Here is a 16,701-nt window from a genome sequence, read left to right as displayed (position 1 = left end):
TTTGCCTGATGCACGGGGGATTAATTCCTTACAAATCCAAAATACACGGAGCAATCTTTTTCCAAGGTCTGTGCAACAGGCAATAGACCTTTTCAAAAACGCTCGGAAATCTTCGGAAATCATCGGAAAAACGGAGTCACGTGGACTTGTAATCAACCAATCATGTCGGAGCAACACTACTGGCGCCGATGACAAACTTGATCAAAGATGGAGCAGTGGATTTGTGTGAAAGATGCGTACGGCAGGGGTTTGTTTGCCCCAAATTTATGCAAATTCAACATCAGTTGTCTTGTGAATTATATTTTTAAGTCAGACGATACCAGAGTATCAGGGAAAACAGCTACGAGCTGTTTTCCGGGGGTCATGTCAAGGTAAAGTAGAAATTTAATGTCCGCACTACCGAGGTCGGAGGCGTGACTGTTGAATTCGGCAGTCATGACAGTTGAATTTCTTGCAGCGCTTTCATCAAATGCATACTGCATAGCAATCACGGCCATAGGACTACATGCGATGGTCAATAAACATCAAGTCCATATTTGACTAGCCCGACTACATGATTTCATGAACATGTAATCTGGCGTTGATGATTTTAGTTTACGTTTTCATATTCATATTCAATTGTTTTTAAAATTAAGGATCCTAGCTAGTCGTAGTCCTGCCAGCAAGACTTCAGTCTTTATCATAAACATAATGACATTAACATCTACCGACCTGAAGTCATGCAGCGGTACATAGGGATGCACTGTACGTTTAAGAAATCATGTGAAATCGAAACTTCAAGCATCAAGAAATATACCTTGCATTTGTCCGTTTTATCTCAGAGATGTTGTAGACCCTCTCTACACAGTGTAGAAACATCACAAGGAGAATGCTGCTCAATATGATAAATCCAAATCATGAAAATTAAGAAATTTTGCAGAGCAATATTTTGACCACTTTTGCACTAAGTAAATTACTCCCATGAAGATTGCAGGTTTTACCAACTCAGGGAATGTTGAACCCACCCAAAAGATGAGATCAATGTGGATCAATAATCTCAACCTTGCTGTGTGAGTCTAGTGCAATGGGATTAAAATCATCCATGTAAGCCCAAACCCTGGTACAATGGGATTAAAATCATCCATGCAGGCCCAAACTGTCCTTGAGAGAGTTCATCGGCTACATCTTTGGAGCCCAAATGAGCCCACAGATTGTGATGTTTCTTATTTGTGGAACAGATGTCAATAGAGTGCCCTGTAACTAGGGTGGTCACATAAAAATTTCAAACCCACTCCTGGAATTACTTTTTCTGTCAGGATTGTACCTTCTGCAAAATGATTTAAAAAACCTTTTGAATCAACTCAATTGGACAATCCGTTGCGAAGATACAGCCTTTTAAAGATTCACAAAATTTGCCATTTTTACCCCATTTTTAGGAAAATCCTGATTTTGTCATAAATTTGCATATTCATGAAGCAATAATTGTGGGAATAAAGCCAAAGAAGGCATGAGATGTATTGTTTTTGTTTATTTAATGCTCATTTATGCAAATATTAAAAATTCAGGATCATAATTGCTATATTTGCTTCTTTACAACATTTTTAAAATGACTGAAATCACAAAAATAACTCTTTTGCCAGGACTTTTAAGGTAAATATGTGTGATTTTCACCATTGAGGGCGCTATTATGTGCCAATTATGACCTTCAAAGGCCTGTATTTCCTAAACTACACAACCAAATTGTCTGATTTTTGCACAGGATTTTGCTCTGAGGGTCTAGATTGTAAAACTGAATATAGCATTATTGTACATCTTTGGGAAAATAGTTTTATTTGATGACAAAAATTTATTTTATGCGTAACTTTTTTATGCGTGGCCGTACAAAAATGCTATATTCACCTTCATTACGAGCAGAAAATTTTCTATCTAATTAGGTAGTCGGGTTTGCACAGAAGTTACTAGGAGACAAATTATATGGAATTCAAAATGCCCAAAAGTTTTCCAACTGCTGCAGAATCTGTTACAATTTCCACCATACATTTGTGTATGTAGGCAGGGGTACACACAATAGCTAGCATTGTGGCCACCCTACTGTAACTCAGTATCTAATAACGTCCCAATGATAAATGAAGATACTGAGTTATAGTTACTGGAGCTAAGCTAGTCGAGGCCTCGTGTTTTTCATAAACTTGAACACTGTATAACTCGAGAACCAAACAAAATAGACCAATAAAAGTATACATTTTCTGAAAGGGAATTACCTCAAGAATTAATTTGTGAACTCAGTTATGGTCAAAATTGTATCGTGTTCGAGAACATGATAAAAAACGTTTTGTTTTTTTACCATTTGTTTTTCAAACACCATAACTAATTACCATAAAATAGGAAAAAGTACAAACTTCGTATTCTTATTCAGAAGGCTTTAATTTAGTGACTACTTTTTTAAATTTTCGATATGTTGTTGCATTTCGGAGAAATAAACAAAAACGTTCAAAATTTCGAATGCCGCCATTTTGATTGGTAAACAATTGAGCCTAAAATTTTTTTGAGGACCTATAAAGACAAAATAAAAAAGTAGTCACTGCATATTTACGTCACCAACACATACAGACCACGATCTAACCTTTGTGATGAATCAAATTCACGCTAGGTTGTTTGAAAATTTGAAAAACGCACGAAAATCGAAATGCAAGAAAATCTTGTTTGAAGTTAAAAATGACGTTCGGATAATCAGGCATTTTACCGATCCGATCCGTCCAAAATCGGCCGATCCAGAGATATCGGTCGATATAATTATGTTCAATTTGTAATTTCTTGTCTGTCGACAGACAAGAAAATTATTACACCACACAATACTATGGGCCATTGAAAATGTACGTTATGGTCCATAACTTGCCATCGGAAAATCCGATTTTGGATTTAAGCTTCTTTCATGAATATCTACAGAAATTAAACAGAATGGTCGAGTGATAAAAATATATATTGGTAGGAAGAAATTTGGATTATGGAATAGCCCTTTAATTGAGAACAGTGGTTTGATTATGGTAATTGAAGGTTTTTTTGATGTCGCAAATTAAATGTGTATGATTTCAGTCATTTTGCTTGTCCATACCAAAATATTTGGGCATTAAACATGTACTGCATACCGGGTACTGTTACGTAATCAAAGTAAATTTTGCAGTACAATATGAATTTTGAATTATTTTTGATTATTCCCAGGACATCAAGGTGAAGCATGATGCAGTTGCTAATAAATCCTTTGTCAAGGCCGATTGCTTAGCACAGATAAAGCAGCGGAAGTATGCAGTCATGATGATAGTGGATGATACTGGAAGTATCATTCATGGCAACTGCCAATGCCCAGCAGGGATGGGGCCAACAGCGAGCTGCAAGCATATTGCCGCTCTGTGCTATGCCGTGGAAGATTTCGTTAAAGCTTTTGTCCTTCCAGAGGACATACCTTCTTGCACTGGTATATGTTTAATAAGTTTATGATATTCCAAATTATACTGCATTTTTGTTAATTCAATTTTTTTTTACTTTTGTTTTTATATTTACAGTTGAAGTACACCTTGCATCGAGTGAAGCAACTACCGATCCAAATCCGGAGTTTCTACACGCTGCAGTTTTTTCTCACTATCAATTGGGTACTGTTAGAGATGCTTCGTGTGTTTGAAGTCGTGGTATCTCTGATAATATCAAGTTGAGAACTGAGGTTTCATCCGTTCTGTTATTCCATCAAAGTGGAGCTTTGAAAGGGCCTGGATCTAGACTTCGGAATAGAGGTTGACGAGACCAAGACTCTGACAACACTTCAACTTCTGTGATCAAAGATAGAGCTTTATAGTGCAGAATAAGTAACGGCAGATTGGCATGTGGAGTACTTGTAGACTACAGTATCCTTTAATAATAAGTAATTTTAGATGTTTAACGGTACAGGCAAACTTTTTGATCACAATGGAAGAAAGATGTTGGGTTGTGTTTTTCAATTTGTTATGGTTCATATAATTTGCTTTTATTTTGTGTTGGGTTTTTTAAAGTTACAGTTCACCTGCATAGTGTATAACAACAGCTGATTCAATACAGCGTAACTCTACATGGTGCACACTGTAGTTTGTTTCCTTAATAATTGAGATTAATATGCAACTTAAAGGTGCCTGACATGATCCACAACATCATCCCCCAATAACCATGCTAAATAAAACAATAAATAACATAAGCATCATTTTCTCTCATTTCTTCAAAACAAAATATATTTTTTTAGTTTTTTCACATGAGATTGATTAGTATTTGGATGGAAACTGACTATATCTGAGATTTCTAGCAAAATGTATTTTCCAAAATTGCATGTCAGGCAACTTTAACTTGAAATGGAAAAGTGTTGGTTTCTGTGTTAGAAATTGGATGAGTAGTTCCTGTGAGTCTTGAGGACAAGATGGCATTCATGTTTTCTTGCATCTAGCAGTACTCTGGTCTGTTAAAAAAAATGTCAAGGAAGAGTTTTAACATATAACAAAAATGTGTTTGAACTACCAAATCAAGACTATTTTTGTTCTTTTGTTATAATTGTTGTTTAAAACTAACATCCAAAAGTGTGTAATGTAGAGAACATAAAGGAGCAGCTTATCAGACACTAGAAAACTTTTCAGCCAAAGTCCCATTGATATTGGTCAATTTGCACAAGAATGTGATCGGTGCAATAAGTTGTGCATGCCAAAATAATGTGAAGGTATATAAACTTGCGTTGCCGCACAGTGTTGGGTCTTTGATATTGTGTGTATGTGTGAAGTGGAAGGTATGCATTAGAATAGGCCCTCATGAATATGCAAACCACCGACTCTGTTGAAGGCTACGATACCAAATAAATCTAAGATTGTTATTCTTTTGTTATTATCAAATATGAAAATAATTAACATTAAAACATACAAAATAATCCTAATCTGTAGTTGATAAACATTTATTTCTTATCAATTAACACATAACATTATCGCATATTATATCTTCCCATCTTTAATAATAAATCAGGGATGAAAGTCACCTCAGTCCAAATTTCCTGAAAATGTCACGAAAAATACAATTCCCTTATACTTTGTACACTTTTCAATTACACAAAATTTCCTGAAAATTATGACTTTTTGTTCAAATTTCCTGATTTCAGGAAATTTCCTGAAAACTCGCATCCCTGATAAATGTCAAACTTAATGGGAATAAATGCCATTATAATATGAAAAGTGTTCATTTGCAATAAATTATGATATGACAATGAGAACCTTTTTTGGGACAGATTTGAATAATAACAATATTCTATTTTAGATCTTTAGATTTTGCCAACATTGTGCAACAGGGCCGGAATTTCGGAGAGAGTCCATTCTCGCGTAAAATTGAAATTGCGAGAGTCCAAGTGGACTCGTGCTGGGACATGATTTTACTAAGAGAATCTATTTGCGGGAATCCATGGACTCTTGCAAAAAATCTCCTGAGAGAATCCACTTGGACTCTCGCGGCATTTTACGAAATTCTACCCCTGTTCAACCTAAATTTCAAACATATATAAACCAAAGCAGAAAAAAAAATGAAAATAGTGGAAATGACATTTAGCAAAATTTGCCAAAAGTGTCTCATTCAGACAGCATAACCGAATATAATTGAATGTCTTCCTCTAAGAAGGGCCCAACTCCATTTTTCAAAGCAGGACAGTCATACATACAGCCATACAGCAGAACAGCCATTGTCGTGGTTGTTACAATTGTTCACTGAAACAGGTTATGGGTTCATTCATAATTTATTGACCGACGTGCTTCAATGGTCATTTGAATGATTTGTCCCTTTGTTGTTGTGTAGTGTGTAGGTTATTTAGTCTCACAGGACATATTTCAGTGAACAATTGTAATATTGGCTGTTCTGTTTACATGCTCTGCTCCAGCTGTGAAATGTTTTTGGAGGCCCTTCTTAGTGGAAGACATTCAATTGTAATACTATTTTCCAAAACCCAATTCGTAGTGATGTTACTTTCAGCTAGCTGGCATCATAAACGTGTGAATGTGCTGCGTCAAATTTGAGTCACTGTCAAAAGAGGTCATTTTGCCAAAGTGACCTCATTTTTACAAATTTCGCTTGTCAAAATGAGGTCACTTTGCCTGTCAAAATGACCTCATTTTGGCATTCTATGTCTTTTTCGACCATGCATTAGCTGTTAGTTGCCAAAATTGGGTACTGCCAAATATGGGTCACGCATTAGAATGAGCTGATTTTGGCATTAAACTCAACACAATCAGAAATAACTTTCAGATCTGGAAATTTTTCCCTAGTCACTTTAGGCATATGTTTTTTTACCTGGTCAGTAGATGGCCAAATATTAATTAACTTGAATTTTCTATACATGATACGTATCCATTGATTGAAAATTGTAGAAACATTACCAACAGAAATATCAAAATCAGAAGCAAGAACAGAATCTATAGGATTTCTTTTCAACTTGTACAAAACTAAAAGCAACTGCAATCTATTATCAAGCTTTTTTATGCTTGGGGTTTTCACCAGCCCTACATCACACTCACATGGGCTCTCTAAGTATTTTAATAAAATTTCAAAAGATCAACATTTTCTAATCCAGTATACATTTTCATTAAATTATCGTTATACATGATTCCATCAACCTTATATGTCGGTGATGTTTGGCAGTCCTGGTCTTCTTTGGTACACTGCACCTGACACCCTTTAGACGCTGTTGCTCTCTCTGTCTGTGACCCTTTGCCACTACTACAGCTTACTGATGATCGCGATGTGTTGGACTTGACCGATTTTGTCCATTTCGGGGTGATTTTAGTTCCCTTATTCTTCGCTGGTGTCACTTGTGTTTTGGAAGATTTCTTTCTTGGTGGCGGTGTTACATTTGTACCTGGAAAATCAATAAAACATAAATATCAAATGTTGAATAGGCTACAATGATGGGACATCAGGGTTCAAAACTCGTTGTCTTCTGCGAGAACCTGTTTGCTTCTTAAAAAAACTTTGGGTTCTCCCAGACATGCCAGAGGGCATTTACGAGAACCTGCAAGCATCAACGTGTATAATACAGTGTATCCAAATTTGTGAGAACCTAAACAGGTTCTTGCAGGTACATTTGCGAGAACCTCCAGGAGAACCAGGTTCTCGCCGAATTTGGATCCTTGGACATTCAAATATCCAAACAAAGGATGGCTCAATGAAGAATGACCAACTCATTTTTACAAATGAAGTAGGAAGAAAATCTTTCATTGTTTGTTGTTTTGCATGGATTTTCATTCAAAACAGTCGGTGCAAAAAGAGAAAGTCTTATTTGTCTCGTTTACAAATAATTTCAATACCTGGTTTTGATAGCAAACAGATAGACACTGACTCAATAGGTTAAGGGAAATTTTATCTTTACTGTACACTTGACAAGCTTTTTTGACTCAGGATTGAACAAATAGTCTGTTGGTTAAAGGCAGTCTTCTCTTTTCACAGTCTTCGTATGGCAAAGAAATTGCATTCAGAATATAAGATGCAGACATAAGCTCTCTTACATGTACTTTTAATTAACAATCTAAAATGGTTTATTTTGGCACAAAACATTATTCTAGAAAAATCTATGGCCCAATATCTAAGTAGTAAACAAGGCGGTTATCGAACCACTAATCTCGCCTGCTTTCACAATCACCTGCTTCAAAGCCAGGGGCAAACATCTACACATTTTGAAATACTTATAAGACTAATTACCTGTTGAATGGAGTCTCTTCGATTTCAAACGATGACTAAGCTGCAAGATTGACAAGGCAGCATCTTCTTCATCTTTGCTCATCACTCCTAAGATGACATAGAATGAAAAGACTTAATGATAAGTTGATAACATAGTTAGGATAAAAAATGATTTCTAAACTAAGATAATTATATAGAAACCCCCAATATCTTTTGGTCAACTGGCAAACAGATAGACAAGACACTGACTCAATAGGTTAAGGGAAATGTTATCTTTAATGTACACTTGACAAGCTTTTTTGACTCAGGATTGAACAAATAGTCTTGTTGGTTAGAGGCAGTCTTCTATTTCCACACTGCCAATTTCACTTTAATTTTTAAATCTTTATGACGATTTTCATTGCAATAATTATTCTGTTGTAAAGGGGCAGCCTTCAATCTTGGATAGAAGATACCAGTACCAGGTATGTGATGACCTTCTCTGTACTGTGCACAGTTAATACTACTGATTTGAATACCTACCTGATGGATGGGAGAATTCAGTTGCCTGATCACCTTGGATACACAATGATGCTTGGTTACCACGGTCACCTAACAAGGTCTGATTAGCTTGGTTTCCTGATGAAGTACTTGAACTGTGAGCTTCGTCATCACCTTCCTGCTTGGAACATATCTGTGGTAAACATGAATATTGAAGAAAATTGCAAGAACAAAGTTGTTTATTATTATCAATGTATTTCTCAACTTATTTAATGTTATCATTAAAGGCACATTCACTGATTTTCCATAGATGGTATACCAAAATTTCTAAGATACCATTATTTTGTGCTCATCAGATGTCTAAAACATAATTAATCATGCCCTGAAAAGCACAGTTGCGGGAACTCATGGGTCAGCTCACGACAGCAAATATTGGAAGCACTTTCTGCTCCCATTGGACACGTTCAATTTTCATTTTGTTCACATAAATTTACCATAGCCGGAAATCGGTGATCGGTTCATATCGGTCGATCAGAAAGGGTAATAATCGGTTGATCGGAATCGGAAGAGATTTACCTGATCGGTCAGACACTACATGTACATATGCTTTTGCATGAGTAGCTAGAATGATGCACTCAAAGGATGTTGTCATAATCAGTGTCAATTCCTTTAAGTTGCAACTCTTGCTGAAATTCAACCATCATTAATAGCAGCTGCTAGAAATCTTAATCAAAGCTTCTGAATCTAGTGAACGGATATCTTCAGAACTCAACTACTAGTTCATCCCATATTAACTGCCAAATTTTTGTTTCCAAAATTTCAGTCAATTCCAGCTTTCCGTTGAGCATTGTTCAATAAGTGAATCAACAAATAACAATTTGCCTTATTAATTATGCATCAGTCAGACTTCTGTACCAATCCATGCAAGGATGCTGGGACATGCATAGACTCTGTGGATAATAGCCTACTGATTAGTGTGCGATTGGATTAGCGCACAGCAGGGGTAGAAATTTGTACATGCTGCGAGAATCTTAATGGATTCTCGCAAAATCTAGTGGGGGAGAATCTTTGCGAGAATCTTCGGATCCTTTTACATTCACACACAGTGTATCCTATTCATTTTACGAGAATCTATTTGGATTCTCGCAAAATATTCTGGGGGAGAATCCCCGCGAGAATGGATTCTGGGATTCTCGCCGAATTTCTAGCCCTGCACAGAAAGCAGAAATTGTTCAAATTGTGTACTGGCTTGAGTGGTCATACATACAAAAATATACCCCTGGTAAGCTAACTTCAAATCCATTGACTTACCTCTGCTAGAAAAGCTAAAGCAGAGTCATCCACTTCATATGGTGTCACTGGGATGCGAGAGGCAATAGATATTGATCCTTATGAGGACTGCCTGGATCGTCCATCTGCAGAAAAGAAACCAGTGAAAATATTTGTTTGAATGGTGACTGGTATTTGGCAAAGTTCTTGAAATCTTGAAATTCTATCAGGGTGGCCACACCTTGAAGTTAAAGCCTTTGAAATTCAAGGACTTCTCAAGGACTTTCAAGGTCCAAAAGCATGATTTTCAACGATTTACTAAAAAGTTGATGCAGCTCTCTGTGCAACACATATTAAATGAAAGTGACAGTTCCTCTCCACTCCCCAAATTTTGCCAAAATTATATTTTTAGGTAAAATTCCAATTTTCAAGGACTTTCAAGGACCTTGTGCAAATTTCCAGGACTTTCAAGGCATTGAAAAGGTATTTTCAAATTCAAGGACTTTCAAGGACCGTGACCACCCTGTAACATACAAGGACAGGCTGCTTCATTTGTAGCCCTTTTAATGTAGCCACCAGGGAAGGCAATTAATATCTGTCTTATTGGGAAAGACAGAATAACAAGTTTGATTACAGTTTGTACCTTCTACAGGGTTCCCAGCATTTCAAGAAAACAAAATTACGTGATATTTCCCTGATGAAGTCTCTAAATTCCATGATAATTTGTTCAACTCATTTTCCATTTTCACGTGTTTTCTATGTTGTTGCAGTGAACTTGCGGGTGTTGTTTGTGTTTGACGAGCTAAAAATGCAGAATTTCAAGTCATTTTTAGTGTAAATTCCCTGATTTTTTTTCTGATTTGAGGCATTTTTATCAAATTCCCTGACTGGAAAAAAGTAAAATAATTTTCCCTGATTGGATGGGAACCCTGTTCTATCACATGGCGGGTAACTGAAAATCACTTCCACCAACTTTACAGGAGATTTGTATACACCGTCACCACTGGACATAAAAACTGCCATCGAGGCCATTGCCGTGCCCTTTTCAGTATTGGCCTTGGTGCCCCAATCTTTATCAACCTGTCGAGGCATTCTTTGTCACTGTTTGGCCTTGGTGCCTGTTTGCTTTGCCCAGTGTAAAATTTCAAGACTGACTGATGATGAATTGTCAATGATAATTTTGTCCATTTAGTATATAGCTTACAGAAACAGGTATCCTCACAAAGTACATGGTTTTCTCGCAGATGATTGCTATCTATAAAATGTTACATTCTGAAATTACTGAAATGGGGAAAAAGAATGCGAAGTGAGCACTACAAAACAACAAAAGAGTGTTCAGTAAATAAAGTCTTATCACATCAGTTCCAATTAGAGTAAGTAAAATTCTTAACTATAAATAAAGTATAAACTATATTAATATACTCAGCATTTACTGTCATATATTCAAATTTCAATGCTGTAAATCTTATACCTGAAAAGTGAAGAAGATAGAAAACAGAATTCACAGTGAGGGTTTCAACCAGGTATGCAGGTTAATTGTGATTTATTTTTTCACTCCTGCATAGCAAGTTGAAACATCCACCCAATTGGTCAAAAATCGGTATCACTCTCCTCGGTTATTCCAGGAGAGCTTTTAAATCACTCTCCTCGATTATTCCAGGAGAGCTTTTAAATCACTCATTTCGATTATTCCAGGAGAGCTTTTAAAATCACTCCTAGTGCTCTCCTTGATCACTCCAGGAGAGCAATTTAAAGCTCCCCTGCTAATTTCAAAAGGCAGTGCCTGATTAATGGGTCAACATGTCCATCAACAATTTCTTGAAATCTGCATAGTGTAAAATGTCCAGAAAAGTTTCACATTCAGGCTTCAGTGCCACCCTAAACTTAACCCACTTGCACCACCTAACCACCTTAAACTTCTTATTCACATTTCCCACAAATACATATTCAAAACCTGTCACAAATGAGTCAAATGACATAAAAATTAAAGTATAGATATGACAGCAATTTACAAATTAAGTGACTTACCATTAAGAAAATGCAATGGACAAATCCTCAGATTATCTGGTGGCTTCCATTCTTCTTTTACTGCACTGTAATAATGATAAACACATAGCAACACGCATAAGATGAGATAGGAAGTAAAATGCAAGGCGTTGCAATAAGATAAAAATATTAAACCAGGTGAAAGGCCTAAATATCTGAAAACCCAGAACATGCACTGTTAATTGAATTAAAAAATTTTACCTCGAAACTTTTTTCCTCATATCAACAACACAGGTTGCCTAACACAATCTGCGTGTTTCTACTAAGTAGTAAGTACCCAGTATTTTTAGAACGTTACCCACTATTTTCGGTAAAGAAATTTCATTTTTAGTCAAAAAAGGGCCAAAATCACAAACATGTCTTAAGGGTACAGTTAATAGGAAGCTACTGTTATTTGGTCAAAAGTGATTTCTTACGAATGCTAAGAAGCTTTGATGTATATTGATTTTGATAAACAGCAACTTTGTAGGTCTTACGGTTCTTGTGTTATGTTGCAAATAGTGTTGATTTGAACCTCCGTCATAAAACGACCCATAGGTCAATGAAGCAACATAAATTAAGCCCTTTTAAAATATTCACACTATCTATCAGATGTCAATGCATGTTTCTAATGCAAAACAATGTATTAAACTCCTCGTTAATTTTTGACTATTTATTTGATACACCGCGTTCATGAAATTCGCCCGTATGTAACGCTATGTAAATCCGCCATCTTGTTTTGCCAGCCATGGGGAAGCTGAAATGAACCTTCGGATTTTTATCGGTCATTAAATTTGCGCGATGTTTATCGACTTAGAAGGAGATGTGCTGCGTGCAAGCGTTTCTTGAAGACAGTTTAAGCATTTTCACGCGCACGATATATCTCATATGCACAAGAGATGCGTATGCGTCCTTTGCTTACGCAAACAGGGTTCCAAACTCGTCGTCTTATGCGAGAACTGTTTGGGTTCTCCCAGAGGGCATTTACGAGAACCTGCAAATATCAATGTGTATAGTGTATCCAAATTTGCGAGAACCGAAACAGGTTCTTGCAGGTACATTTGCGAGAAACTCCAGGAGAACCAGGTTCTCGCCGAATTTGGATCCTTGCGCAAATTATATTTTATGTATACACGCTTATGCCGAATTTCGACGGTATTTTCATGCTCTGGACATGAAGGTTCATTTCAGCTTCCCCATGGATCATGGATGACAAAACAAAATGGTGGACACCGAGGTCTAATATTTATAACGTTCGCTTCTTAACTGTGTGGTTCAATGGGTCGCTGAATTAGTGTTGTGCGCTCTTATGTCGATCGTGTCTGCCATGCCATGTTGCCTCATCAGATCTCTACGAGATCGACCACATGATTGATGTGTTTCACAAAAATAGCTTGACAAAAAATCTGATTTTCCTAGAAATAAGCGTCACTTTTGAATTATAGGCACCTAGACTACTAGTATTATTAAATTAATTCGTCAACAACAAACTAAAAGATGCATGGTATTTTAAAGGCACATTCACAGATTTCACTGGGGTGCAAGGGCTTAGGCAGCCAGCCGTGTAGGGAGTGTTTTACACACCCAAATTTGTAAATACACACCCAGTTTTTGCCCACATGGCCTATACTTTGTACACAAATCTTAAATTTACACACCCAATTTTTCGAATTTACACACCCAAACCTTCAAATCCTGCCTAAGACCCTGCTGGGGTGGTATACCGAAATTTCTAAGATACCATAATTTTGTGCTCATGAGATGTCTAACACATAATTAATCATGCCCAGAAAAGCACAGTTGCAGGAACTCATGATTTTTGGTACAGCAGCCAGGTTTCTCAAAAAGTCTCAGAGGCGAGACTTTTTTAACACAGTAGCCTATGGGCCATGTATAATCCATACAAATGCTATTATAATTTCCAGAGAAGTTTGACCCTCTCGTTTATGCAGCGGGAAAACGGGCGTAGTGTGTGTCCTTGCGTGGTGCGCACGGCGCGCCGTTTACGCTCGGACACGCGAAAGTACGCGCTACGGGGGCCTACGCTCATTAAAAACTAGAGGGTCAAACTTCTCTGGAAATTATAATAATAACTTGAAAACGCAAGCTCCGATTTGCATGGGATTTTGAACATAATATGCTTTTTGCACGAGTCTCTATAGAATGATGCACTCAAAAGATGTTGTCAGAATCAGTGTCAATCCCTTTAACTTTAAGTCAATAACCTCAATAGGCCCCTAATGTATTTATTTTATAACATTTTGTTGTTGCGTGGTCTGAACGGTCGAAATTGTTAGTCCCCAATGCATCGTTCGAAAATATTACTTGATTGAGTCCCCGATTGAGTCGCAATTTGCATGTACGCTGGGGATGATGTTATAGTACGAACTACGCAATCTGATAGATTGGCGGAAGGTTGTGAATGCGGGGAAAAAAAATTAAAACTTTAGAATTTCGTGATTTTGTAATTTAAAAAAAAACTTTTTGTAAAAAAAAAGTTGTACGGTCAGGCCGCGAAATACGGTCTGTCAGCTGTCGGAAGTGTATTCAAAATTTGGTGGCAAAAGTGCATGCACACGTACGTGACCCGTGTAGAAAGCAACGCCCACGGAGCTCACGTGTAATCTTCCGTAAACAAACCCGATCGCGGCACTTCAATTCAAAGACCGGAAAATACCTCCAGAAAACCACTTTGGCGGCACATTCACGTTCTGAAAACTACAAAGGTTTGACCAATTACATTCAGAAGGACAATCGAAAAACTTTTTGGAACAAAATGAAATGTTCAAAAGGAATAAAGTGCGTTTGAAATTCCGAGACGAAACGTGCCACAGAAATTAGATACTCCAGCTTTCCAACGCCAAATCCGCCGGTTATCAGCGGCACAATTTGTGTTGGATATTTCGAACAAGTACAAACACATGATGAAAAATATGACCGAGTCAGTGAGCAACATCTTGATCGAAATATCCATCGCAAATTGTGCCGCTGATAACCGGCGGATTTGGCGATGGAACGCTGGAGTATCTAGATTCAGTTGCAGTTGCACGTTTCGTCTCGGAATTTCGAACGCACTTTTTTCTTTCAGAGCATTTAATTTTGTTCCAAAAAGTGTTCCGATTGACCTTCTGTATGAATTGGTCAAACCTTTATAGTTTTCGGAACGTGAATGTGCCGGCAAAGTGGTTTCCTGGAGGTATTTTTCCGTCTTTGAAGTGCCGCGATCGGGTTTGTTTACGGAAGTTCACATTTATGTTCAGAACATCATACTAATTCACTTTCCCAATGGACTACCAAAACATGCCACCTTCGATGTACAGCTGTAATTTTCTCCCAAATATGTTTCACTTACCATTTCATGTTTGCTCAAGCTTGACCAGCACATGGTGAAGAATTTATAGAATCCATTTTCAACATGTATGTTCCTTCAAAATGACAATTTCATGTCAATATTCCCAGCAGCAGCTTCCTAAATGTCCAACTTTCATGAATTGATCAGAGATGTTATCATAGCATGTTCTGACCTTTATGACAATGTGCTTGGCCAAGCCTCCCAATTGCCATATCAACTCCCAACCACACTCATTGGGATATGGCTTCTTCCCAAATGCAGGATAGGATGTTTTTTTCCATCTCATTCCTTGCACTGGCTGACCTATTCTTCAATACCATCTACATTGTAGTGCAGAGAATAAGAACTATGCCTCAATATGATGATAATATGCACACATGTTCCAGATAATGATGCAATATTGCACACATCATTGCACATGCATGGCATGCTATGTCTTGAAATACCCTCCACTCAAGCATGCAAGCATTAACCAATGAGGAGTTAACATGTTGGCAATTTAGAAAGGGTTGCCATTTCATGCCTTTCTGCACACATTGGGGTGCTATGGATTAAATGCTCTGTGGACACACAGTGACTTTTTTATTGCTTGCACTGCCTTGGGCTGTATTGAGGTGTAATAATTGGAAATCATGATTTGGGGTTATGTTTTGGAGTATATACATTGAACATATACAGCTGAAATTTGACTGTGGATATTTAAACTTTCTTGAACAAAGTGAGTACAAATTGGGGATCATATTTTTCAGACATGGAATAAGGACTTTTAATGCAAGTTGAAAGTGGTAGGTATACAGGAATTTTTATAACTGGTGTAGTTATCATGTTTTGAAATATACACTCTTTGACAGCTCTCTCCGTGCCTGTTTGAATGCCTGGTAATACCATGTACCCATACACTAGGTATGGGTACATGAGACCAGGTATAGTTCACATTTGAGCTCTGTTGCTTTGTACACGGGGCACGTACGTGTGCATGCACTTTTGCAACCGGATTTTGTATACACTGCGTTCTATCCTCAAATACATCGAAGCTATCGGTTCTGGATTTGTGGATAGATATTTCGATCAAGCAACATCATGAACATGACAAGGTAAGCTTACCTCTTTCTTTTTCAATCTGGGATTTAGGCGGTCCCAAACCACCTCTATCCACTCTCTTCTCTGCTTTGCATTCTTCGGGAACCGATACTTAGTTGAATGGTTCCCGCATCCATCGATGCCACAAAGTCGCATTGCTTTTTTCTCTAATTAATCATTAAATTGTTGACAACTATAACGTCTCGTTTACATGTTTACTCGATGCGAATCACTGATTGCGATTTTTTTTCTCGTCTGCTAAAAGTGACCTCTGTAGCCGTAAACACACGAGCAGAGTTCGGATTATGTACGGGCCAAAACCACCCCATTTGGCGCTTGCGTTTTACATGAGGCTATTGAGGTCGGTAAGCCAATGAGCGCATTCGGTTGCAGTAAGTCTTCACTTCGGGAATTTCCGGAAAACATCGTATTTTACGTTTTTGAAAAGGTCTATTGCATGGAAAATTGCATCGTGTAAGCCGGCCTTAAGGAGCAACGCCTGACGGCATTAATTTCTTTTACGTTCACTTTCAATGGCCGTATGGTGTGAAACTGCGTACTATTGCAGTTTTGATACTTTTAGTGATAGCCATAGGGCACAATCCAAACTCATTTGCAATGCAGGGATTGTATATTTAATAAGTTCTTTTAATAAATAAATAAATAAATAAATAAATAAATAAATAAATAAATAAATAAATAAATAAATAAATAAATAAATAAATAAATAAATAATAGAAAAAGAAATTATAAATTAGTTTTTCTAGGACCTACGCTGGAAAAATAAATCAGCGCATAAG

General features: G+C 37.2%; 1 long non-coding RNA gene across 1 annotated transcript; it reads right to left on the bottom strand.

Moving 5' to 3' along the window:
• Window positions 1–6,235: 6,235 nt before the first annotated feature.
• LOC140144163 (uncharacterized) lies at window positions 6,236–10,685 on the bottom strand. Its single transcript, XR_011857846.1, has 5 exons — window positions 10,667–10,685; window positions 9,487–9,590; window positions 8,218–8,368; window positions 7,717–7,803; window positions 6,236–6,877 (listed from the first exon to the last, which is right to left on the bottom strand). It is a non-coding gene; the product is annotated as an uncharacterized lncRNA (long non-coding RNA).
• Between the last annotated feature and the right edge of the window lie 6,016 nt (window positions 10,686–16,701).

This window comes from Amphiura filiformis, unplaced genomic scaffold (assembly GCF_039555335.1).
Source record: "Amphiura filiformis unplaced genomic scaffold, Afil_fr2py scaffold_43, whole genome shotgun sequence".
In the NCBI taxonomy this organism is placed as follows: Eukaryota; Metazoa; Echinodermata; class Ophiuroidea; order Amphilepidida; family Amphiuridae; genus Amphiura; species Amphiura filiformis.
The sequence above is the reverse complement of the archived record's forward strand: the minus strand, read 5'-3'. Positions and strand labels throughout refer to the sequence as shown.